The sequence below is a fragment of the Cebus imitator genome, unplaced genomic scaffold (genome assembly GCF_001604975.1).
Source record: "Cebus imitator isolate Cc_AM_T3 unplaced genomic scaffold, Cebus_imitator-1.0 Scaffold368, whole genome shotgun sequence".
NCBI classification, from domain to species: Eukaryota; Metazoa; Chordata; class Mammalia; order Primates; family Cebidae; genus Cebus; species Cebus imitator.
In genome coordinates this window covers 942,313-952,701 of record NW_016107683.1, presented here as the reverse complement: position 1 = coordinate 952,701, position 10,389 = coordinate 942,313, and the positions used below count along the sequence as shown (strand labels likewise).

Sequence of the window (10,389 nt, the reverse complement as noted above, 5' to 3'; positions counted from 1 at the left end):
AGAAAGAAAGAAAGAAAGAAAGAAGAAAGAGAAAGAGAGAAAGAAAGAAGAGAAGAGAGAGAAGGAAACAAAGAAAGAAAGAAAGGGAGGGAGGGAGGAAAAAGAAAGAAAGGAAGGAAGAAAGCAAAGCACTGTATTTACAATACACTTTACCCAGATTCCAGGGAAATTGAAAAAAAACAAACAAACCTCGATTATACTATAAAGTGGTGTCCATACTAGCTGATATATGAGTTAAAAATTTATGAATAGATCTATAAGGACTTCTGACACAAGATTTTCAAAGTTGAGAAAAGAAAGGCATTTTTCTCATCAACCCTAATTATTAAACAAATGGTTAGTATTATTTTTAGATGCAAAAATGCAAGCACATTTTATTATACATATTGATATTGATTGAATTTACCAAATGGAGAGTCATAAAATTCCTGAAGGCGCAACTCAAACAAAATAATTTAATAAAACTAATATATATTGGAAAGACCTAGTATGTAGAATCCAGGATTAACTTGGTAACTTCTGAGGAATTTGCAAAATGAGACATGCATTTCAATACCTGTTCTAGATTCACTAATAATATGAAGTTGAAGGTGTAAGGGAAACAGTAGATTCAGCAGGATGACCACAGGAAAATGATTGAGTTTTGATCTGTTTTAAGAATCTCTAGAAATAAATATAAATGTAAAGTGGGTTTAATTAAAATCAACCAAAGATGATTTCCTTATCCAAATTATCAAGAATAGTTAATATAGACCCTTTGGGGGTTTAGGAGAGTGTAGAAAGAAATTATGCTAGCTTCTATTGTGCTCAGCTTCTTTTAGCTGTTTATTGAAATGTGTCAACTTTATTGTTAATATTTCACTGATGGTTCGTTCTTCATCTCTTCAATATAGAATTCAATTTAAAATAAAATCCAATATTCCATCTGAAAATTTCAATTCCCACCAGAAATATAATTCAATTAAGTTCCAAATAGTTCTTTTAAAAATACAAAATAAAATCATTCTCTCTACATATGCTATTTCTGCTCAGTTCCAAAAGGATAAAAAACTGCATTTGTTTAGTTTTGGTTCATCTATCACTTTGTACATTTTTATGGATTTTTACGTGTAATCACATTTTCAGGGGGGATTTTTATATACTCTGCTCCATTTCTGCAGAGTTATTATCTTTCAGCCTTAAAATTATAAAAATTGATACACAATCTTCAGTTTCTCTCTCCCTAGGAAGGTGATAGGTAGCCATTCATCATTCACTGTGACGGGCTAAACTCGCTTTGTTTACTGTAGTGAAAGTGGATTTTTTGTCCACTTGCCCCCTTCTTACTAACAATGGCTGTGGTGATCATAGTGGCTTTCCTGCCGGTGCTGGGGTAGAAGGGTGGGAGACAGGCACCTTATATCTAAGCCTGGAAAAGAATCTGCATTTTTTTTCTCTAAAAGCTTGATAAAGTACAGTATGTTATTTAAAAGTAACTTTCCGACTTCCATCTCTCTCTCCTGTTGAGGCTACTCTCCCTACATCTCTTTCCCCTGCGTCTCTCTACCAATTTGCTGTTTGCAAGATGACTGCTCTATCAGACATAAAATGCTGCCTTTTCACTTAACTATGCAACAACCGCTCTCTGTACTTCTAGGGCAGCCTTAATGGTGCATTATATTCCATTCAAGCTTCAACACAGCAAGAGAAAACCTACCTACAGGGATCATAAGTACTGATGGCATTTGCCACCATCTGAAAGCCTTGCATATGGCGTTATATTTACCTGAGCCATTCCGAAGAGTTATCATTAAAACACAATTGTGCTTTACAGGTGTCAGCTGGGCAGAGGTGAGGTTTAGAATCATTTTTTTATGCTCCTTCCCTGTGGCTTTTGTTGAGGCTTATTCTAATCCCTGGGTTTGTGCACAGGACCACATAAAAAAGCTACAGACTTGATGTTGGCTTCCATTTGAATACCAACTGGAGAAATACCTTCCCCTATAGATACATTAGGAGAACGGGAGGTGGGAAGAAGCAGGATTGTGTTTAGGAAGGAGAGCTCTCCTATTGTGCTAGCTCTGTCAGGTGGCTTTCAACTCTCAGTTAAGTTTGAGTTAACCTTGAGTTTAACCTGCACTTCTGTGCTAAACTGCCATTGTCTGCTCAGGGACAAAGAATGCAAACTATTCTGCCACTGATCAGAATTATGTACATAATATGCACCTTCTTTGCCTGTTTACTCTCACCTGCTAGAAACTCACACACTTGGACAAGTGTGTCTTCTCCAAATGAGATGTAGCCAATAGTCCAGCATTTTGAGGCTAGTCACTTTGAGTGCAGTGTGACGGCTCTGATTTTCTGATGTCTGCAGGACAAACACGTGGAAATGACTCTTCACTGACCCCTCCCCTCACTATATGTGTTGGTTTTCCTACTCTGTGGAATGCCTCTCCACTTACGGGATTATGTCTATTATGTTCTCCTCTTCTTTCTTCTGTCTCTAAAACCAAAAAAGCATCATCATGCACTTCTTCAGATGAGAGTGACATTTCAGATATAAATTAAGAATGCTTGTTTAAATGGAGCAACGTTTGTGCACGTGCAATGTATTTGTGGTCTATGTGTGTACGTGTGTGTTTGCGTGCATGCATGGTTGCATGTATGTAGGATGGAGATGGAGGTTCATATCTGAAATTCCTGAATTCACATTTCCTCAGCTGAATGCCACCCAGAAGCTTGTTTGCACTTCTCTGGAGTACTAGCAGTGTTAGCTTCCTTCTAGAAGAGTCCTAATGCAGGATACATCTAAAGATATGGCTCCATAATGGTGAACAACTAATGTAGACTTGCCTTAAGCAAGTAGAGGCCACCGCAGTGATCTGGGCAAGCAGTAATTCAGCTTTCCTTCAACTTAATCATCAGGGCTGTATGACTGACACTTTCTTGTGTGAACCCCAAATATCTGAGACAGGTCTCAGTTAATTTATTTTGGGGATGGCAAAGTTTATTTTGCCAAGGTCAAGGACACGCGCCCATGACACAGCCACAGGAGATCCTGAAGACATGTGCCCAAGGTGGTCAGAGCATACAGTTGGTTTTATACATTTTAGGGAGACATGAGACATCAATCAACACAGGTAAGATGAACATTGGTTCAGTCTTGAAAGGCAGAGGCGGGAAAACTAGAAGTGGGGAGACAGCTTCTGGGTAGTAGGTAAATACAAGACAAACGGGTACATTCTTTTGAGTTTCTGATTAGTCTCTCCAAAGGAGGAAATCAGATACGCATTTATCTCAGTGAGCAGGGGAGTAACTTTGAATAGAATGGAAGGCAGTTTGCCCTGAGCAATTCCCATCTTGACTTTTCTCTTCAGGGGGCCCTAAGATTTATTTTCCTTTCATATATGTGAATGGATGGCAGATTTTCTCAGCAACCTTTAATTTGGAGAAAGCGAATTGATAAGGCTGTAGGATAATGAGTGAGAGCTCTCCCATTGTGCTAGGCTCTGGCGAGGTGGCATTCAACTTTCACAGTTAAGTTTGGGTTAACCTTGAGTTTAACCTGTGCTTCTGTACTAAACTGCCATTGTCTGCTCAGAGACAAAGAATGTAAAATGTCCTGCCACCGATCAGAATTATGTATACAATATGTACCCTCTTTGACTCTTCACCCTCACCTGCAGAGACTCTCACACACTTGACAAACGGGTCTTCTCCAAATGAGAGTGAGATGGATGAGAGAATATTTTACTGCCATCCTTAGAGGAGGCTGAATACATTCTTTCCTTCTTTCCTTCCTTTTTTCCTTTATTTATTCAGTAATTCTACTTAATGCCTGTTATATTCAACAGGCCAGGCACAGCCTCTGACCTCCTGTGGTTGGCTGCATACATCTGTTTTATTCATTCATCCAGGTAGGATCTAATATTCTAGCAGCCTAACCCAGTACAAGCCAAGGAAGAAGCACTCTTCCAAAAAAGAAAATTCATAAACCAAGTGGGGGAAGGCTGATATAAAAAAGATCAATGGGGAGAGGGGACTGTAGACCTCCCTGCCTCCACCAGAAGCTGCCTCCACCATCAAAGGAAAAGAGTTAATTTCAAGCCTGCATGGCAATTAGGAGGCAATCGTGGCTGAGGTCGGGGGCGGCGGGGGTGGGGGGATCGGTCAGGCAGTGGACCTCCCTGCCTCCACCAGAAGCTGAGGCAATCAAAAAGCTTGGGATTGCTGGCCCACCAGCAGGAATTTCCCAGCTAGACACAGAAACAAGCACCAACCCCCTACTCCTTCCAACCTGAGGATCCCAGAGGCCACAGGATGACTCTATTAGAATCCTTCACTCTCCACTAAAAGGAAAGATATTGACTCCAATGTTAACTAGCTTGGGCCCAAGGGCCACTCTTTCCTTTGCTCCTTTCAGGGGCCATCTCCCTGGGCTAATCTGGTGACCAACCTCAGGTGAGAAAAAAGAAACAGGCCTTTTGGTGAGTCTCTGAGCACAATGGGTTACTCTCCCGGATGAGACACAGAGCAAACACTTGCTTTGTGTGTGAACTGGTTCCCTTTCATGAAACCTTGAGTTTAACCTGCGCTTCTGTGCCATGATGCCATTGTCTGCTCACTTCCTCAAGCCTGAGATCTGGGGGCTTCTGTCTGCTCTTTGCATAAGATGGTACATAAAGATCTTATATACACATGTCCAAGTGGGCAGGCCTAGACAAGTGATCCTACAAATGCCCTCACCTTCAGCCCCAGTCCTCTGAAGTTGGTAGTTTGTGCTGAGAAATCTCTCGTCATCTTATTAAGTGGAGGGTTTTCTGAGTGACAACACATCCCTACTTGTGGAAGAGAGAGTGTTTGTTTCCTATTCAAATTGAAATCACATAATTGTTCACGACAAAAACATGATTTTCTTTTCCGCAAACACACAGAAGAAAGCAGCTGTACTCCTTACAGCGTTGTTCCAGTATCTTCCTGTCTCTGCCATGCTCTGGGTAAAGATCAGGGTCAGGGGAAATGAAGGGCTATGACTGCTTTGGAGTTGATTCCCTCCCACGTCCCTCAAATGCGTCGTCTAGAAAATTAAACTAAGATTTTATTCTTTACTTTTCACACTCCTCACTCCCAGGGCCATCCCTGTTCCTTTTTTTGTCTTTGCGGGGATGCCTAAGGGGCCATTAATTTGGTGTCCCTTTTTATCCAGGAGAATAACTGGGATGATTGTAGTCATATCCCAGTGTGTTATCCTTTAGGTAATCAAACGACAACAGTTAATTCCAAGCCTGCACAGCAATGTACTTTCTCATAATGGAAAGTAAACACTGTGTCACTTTCATAACACATTTAAAGAAGGTGCCTGGTGAATGCAATTCATTGCATCTGACAAAGACAGAAAACCTCACTGGCTCCTCCTGTGCCTCCCAGAGCCCCCACACCTGGACATTCCTCCAATGTATACAATAAGCAGTGCCACACACTGGCTAATATTTTCAAACACAACCTAGTTAAATCCTCACTAAAAGACTTGATTTAGAACTTTACTCTGGCCTATGTATTTTAAAAGAAAATCAGATTGTTCAGAGTTGAGTTGTTGCAAAGCTCATGTTTGATGTTGCTCGTACCACAGATTCTCAGAATGACAAAAAAAATATGGTGTTGAATTTATGCATACCTTCCCAGAAAGCCCTGTGATTAAGCCATATGGAAGGGATATATGGCAATTCCATTTTGAAAGCTCTCTAGGAAAAAGAGTCTACAGGGCACCTGTCTAAATGGTTTAACACTGAGTTTAGAAATCCTTCCTTTGGCTCAATCACATGTAAATCTGTTACCCTGTGTTTTTGTACCTTCTACATGAAATAAATGCTTTCTCTCCAACACACTGTCCTATCCTGCCATGCTGTTCTTAACCTTCTCTTCCTTGGCTGGAATAATTCCAGTGTTTTCAAGTAGTTCTGCTGCTCCCCCAACTCCACACCTGCCACTCAACACATACATTTTCTGAATCTTCTTGTCTAGTCTGACAGTATTGGCATCACAGAGGTGACCATCTTTCTAATTATAAAACCTGACATCTAACCTCTTGAGTAATCTAAAACATGGTGAACTCAAGCAGTTCAGTTATCAATTTTAAATCCATTCAGCAAATATTTATTCAGCCTTCTAAGTAGAAGAAAATGTGCCCAATCTATTGGGAATCAGGAAGGGCAAGAAACAGTTCCTGTCTTCAAGGACAATAAATCTTAAATCTGGGAATAGCTAAATAAAAGAACAAGGTTATGATTTGGGAAACAGCATGAGAGGAGACTGTTCCTTATTTCCTGAGAAAAGATTGGTTCCTGCAACTCCTACAGAGACTGTGAGAGGCTGGGTCTCCCAGCAAGGAGAAACATGATATTTGGGCTTGGAAGACTTAGATTTTCTCCCATGACTGCTCTTAATGTGGCCCCTGTTACAGTTTCTGCTGTCTTTGAAGTTACAAGTGGCTAAAAGGATAAATGTACCATGATTTGGAGGCTTGAATATTCTCGGCAGAAAGAAAATAGTGGTGATCAGTGAAGTCTGGAAATTATCTGACCTCATTCTTTAGGATGGTCAAACAGGGAAGGGTGCTAAAGAGCCTGTCTCCTTAACCACAACGTTTTAGGACTGTAACTCTCACCTGAGAATCCTTCGAGTGAGATTTGGGGTGTTAAGGATACTGGCTTCAGCTTCTATGACTAAACTATATTGAGCATATGGATTTTACAGGAGGGCATAATTTCTGAAGCTAAGAAACAGACAAAAAGGAAAGACCAAGCAACTAGGCCAAAGCCGACAGAAGTAGAATAAGCCTCTCTGTTTAGGCAGAATGGAGTGGAAGCAAATTTCTTGAAAGAAGACATTTTTTGACATGACCAAAAAATGTTCTGCCATGTTTTGTACATTCTGTGTTTGTACCTGTTTCCAGAATTCTTTCTCCTTTTTTCTACTTTTATTTTTTCTAGTGATGAGAAAGGTATATTTCTGGAAGCTGGAAAAGCCTTATGTACTCTAATGACCTAATTCAAGGACCATCATTTTTTATTCTTTCTTCTTTATAGTGAGATACTTAGTGTGTTTCATTTCTCCCCACCCACCTTCTGACTAATCTTGGTTTCATACAGAATTTCAGACCCTGATGATTGCTACAGTAAACAGATTTTTTTTCCAAAAACTATTGTTTAACGTGCTTATTTAATTTGGCAACTTCATTTACAACTGTTACTAGGATGTGATTCTGTGGGCTCACCTTGGTCAATTGCTCACCGCTGTCCTTTTGTCCTTGGACTTACCTGCCATGCATAAGTTCTTGCCTTTGATTCATCTCGCTTATCACTGGAATATATTTATATACATTTCAGAACTGGTGCATGGATGGTGTATTTTGAGAGACCTCGCATGTCCAAGCAAGACTTACAGTTGCCTTAAAATCTGAAAGCCATCTGGCTGCGTACAGAATTCATGAGTAACTACCTATTTCCTTCAGAATAAAAAGAAATTCTTAACTTGATTTTTTTCTGAAGTTTAAAGCTGTGAAAGAGAGTCTGGCGAGGGAGACAAGCTGTTAGTAAAATATGAGATATTTCAAACTTAATGCCTCTGTCCAAAGATTTGTAGAATTAGACACAGGTAAACCCACCATCCAGATTTAGCATCGTGAAACATTTTTCATATGTAACTCAGATCTCTCTTCTTTTTTTTAAGAAATGAAATGTTACAAGTCATCTGAATTCTCTGTCTGACTTTTGATGAGAATATTTTGCTTTAGTCTTGACATTTTTAAAGTCTTGATACATGTACAGGTATGTGATGGATACTGAAAGATTCATCTCCCACAGTCCATCCGGTGCTGCTAGAATCCCTGTTTTTGGATGTGAAACTTAAGAGCAAGTTGTTATGCATATACCAGACAAAACTGCTGCTGCCTAACAGTGATTTATCCAGCATCATTCCATTTTATCAAGTTTCAGAAGTCTAGGCATGACTGGATGTTGTTCCTTCTTCAGTATGATCCATCTTGTTTTGAGATTAGGGGCAATTTCTCCCAGAGATTAGTCATATTTCAATTAATACCTTTTTATGTAGCATTTTGGCATATTTTAACATGTTTTTAAGGACATTTCAGGAGAAATGGGCAGAAAGTGAATCTGGCATAGCCAAAGGATAGCCATTGTAACTCTGAAAATACAATCATTACCTTATCCATTTATTTGGCTGGTTTTCCCATTTCCCACAAATGCTTATTAACATTGTTTAGATTGCTGTTGGCTTGCATCTTGTGACTCATGATTTCACTCTTATAGCACAAAGAAATTAACAAGAAAAGTGAAGACAAAAGGCCTCAAGGAGGAAAGGAAGTAAGGGAAGAAGAAAGCAGGCAGGGGATCCTCAGTGTGGCCTCTCCTGGCTTAAATTGTCATCAAAGAGCAGAACTGAAATGTAGTTTCTCTCATAGTTTGTTTCCTTAAGTGTATCTCCATTCTGTCATGATTCGGCCACAAAGGGAAAGTGTTCCATTGTCACTAAATTACTTGTCTGAACAGGGAAGGAAGTTTCTTCTGGTTTAATCCCCATTCATAGCTATGAAAATGTGTCCTTTTTCATGAAACTCAATTCATTATTGGAAAATCCCTCCGCTAACGTGAGCAAATTGAATTATTCCGGGGGGTTTTATTGCTCTAAAAAGCAATTCCTTCACTGATGAGAGAAACTCTATAATATATTAAGAGAGGGAAAATATCATACTTAATGACAGTTTGCCTCAAGTGAATTTTCTCCCTGAAGATTTTCTTGTGGTTTGGGTCTTTGATAAATAAAGTGTATTTTATTATTTTACTCCTATTATTTTATTCTATTATTCCAAAATTTAAAATACCAAATTTAAAAATATCAAGTTCTGGATACAATGCTAACCTTTGAGCTCTTTGCCTGTCCCCATTAAAGCAACCTCAGACTAAGAATCTTCTGTTATAAAAACATGATCTTGTCATGACTGTATAGTAAAGTTCACTTTCCCCTGATTTATAAGCTCTGGGCATGATAAGATGGCAAAGGGTCTTATTGTCATTATTCCTGTCTCTTGAAATGTTACTTTTACACTTAAAATTAAGAAAAAGGTAGTACCGGGAGCAAAACTAATAGTTTACTTTTCTTGTTATTATGTTTTAACAGGCCATTACACAACACTCAACAATACTCTGTCATTCTGCCAGTCTAGTAACAGACCCATGTATATCCATTTTACTTTTCAAGAGAAATATCTTTATAACGCTTGACAAATTAAAACATTGACTAGAGGAGCAAATATGTTCATGTGTACAAACCTGCAGAAAAATAATGAGGCTGAATGTTAACTGAGCTACATTGTATTTACTTTTAGCTTTAAAATTCCTTACATAAATTGAGCATTTCAGCAATAAAATTTGAGAAGTGCAGCATTTTTCATGTTCCAAAATTTTCTGTCCTGTGTTACAAGGAAAAGAATGTTTTATTCAAGCAGTCATGTTGCAATCCCATGGTATCGCTAACAGATTCTTCATTTAAATGTGTTCTCTACAGAAACTGGCCTCTTGATTTTTTCACTGTATGTTCCCAGCAGTCATCATGGATACTGCCACCCAGAATGGCATTTTTAGGCTCTCGGTAGTGTAGTAGTGTGCTCCTCATGCTGTTACTGGCCAGAGTGTCATTGTGAAGGGGACAGGCTCCCTGGCCAGTGCTGTTGTTGAACATATCTGCAGTACTGAGACAACTGTGCTGAGTCCTGTGGTTGTGAGGAGAAACTCATCTCAAGGGTGGAAAGTGGAAGAGAAAGATGAGTTCAACCAAGGCCACTTGCTGATATTTGACCATATTTACTTACAAAAACAGTGATTTTATATGATTTTGCCTAATACGTTTCCCTACCGCTACTAGTATTGAACAGATGACAAGGGCTGGGCACTCTCATCATTTTCCTCCTCCTCCTCTTCTTCCTCCTATTCCTCCTCCTCTTCCTCCTGCTCCTCTTTTTCCTCCTATTCCTCCTCTTCTTCTTCCTTCTATTCCTCTTACTCTTCTTCCTCCTATTCCTCATTCCTTCTCTTCCTCCTTCTCTTCTTCCTCCTCCTCCTCTTCTTCCTCTTCCTCTTCCTCTTCTTTCTCCTCCTCCTTCTTCTCCTCTTTCTCTTCCTCCGCCTCATCCTCTTTATCCCCTCCTCCTTACTTTTGTCATCCTTTCTCTCCACCTCTTCTTTCTCCTCCCCTTACTCCTGCTCTTCTTCTTCATCTTCCTCCTCCTTGTCAGGAGCTGTTTGGGAACATGATTTAGGAATCTGCAAGGAACCTCACAACCTTATTTCTTGCTCTCCTCTTTTTTCCATTATAAATGGAAAAAAAAAAAAAAAA

General features: G+C 39.5%; 1 long non-coding RNA gene across 3 annotated transcripts in view; it reads right to left on the bottom strand.

Moving 5' to 3' along the window:
- The window catches only part of LOC119468020, a 23,068-nt gene that overhangs the window by 4,324 nt on the left and 8,355 nt on the right, over positions 1-10,389 (bottom strand). For all 3 annotated transcript variants that reach the window (XR_005196652.1, XR_005196651.1, XR_005196650.1), the window contains exon 2: positions 557-661. This is a non-coding gene — a long non-coding RNA (uncharacterized LOC119468020). The remainder of the gene's footprint in view (positions 1-556; positions 662-10,389) is intronic.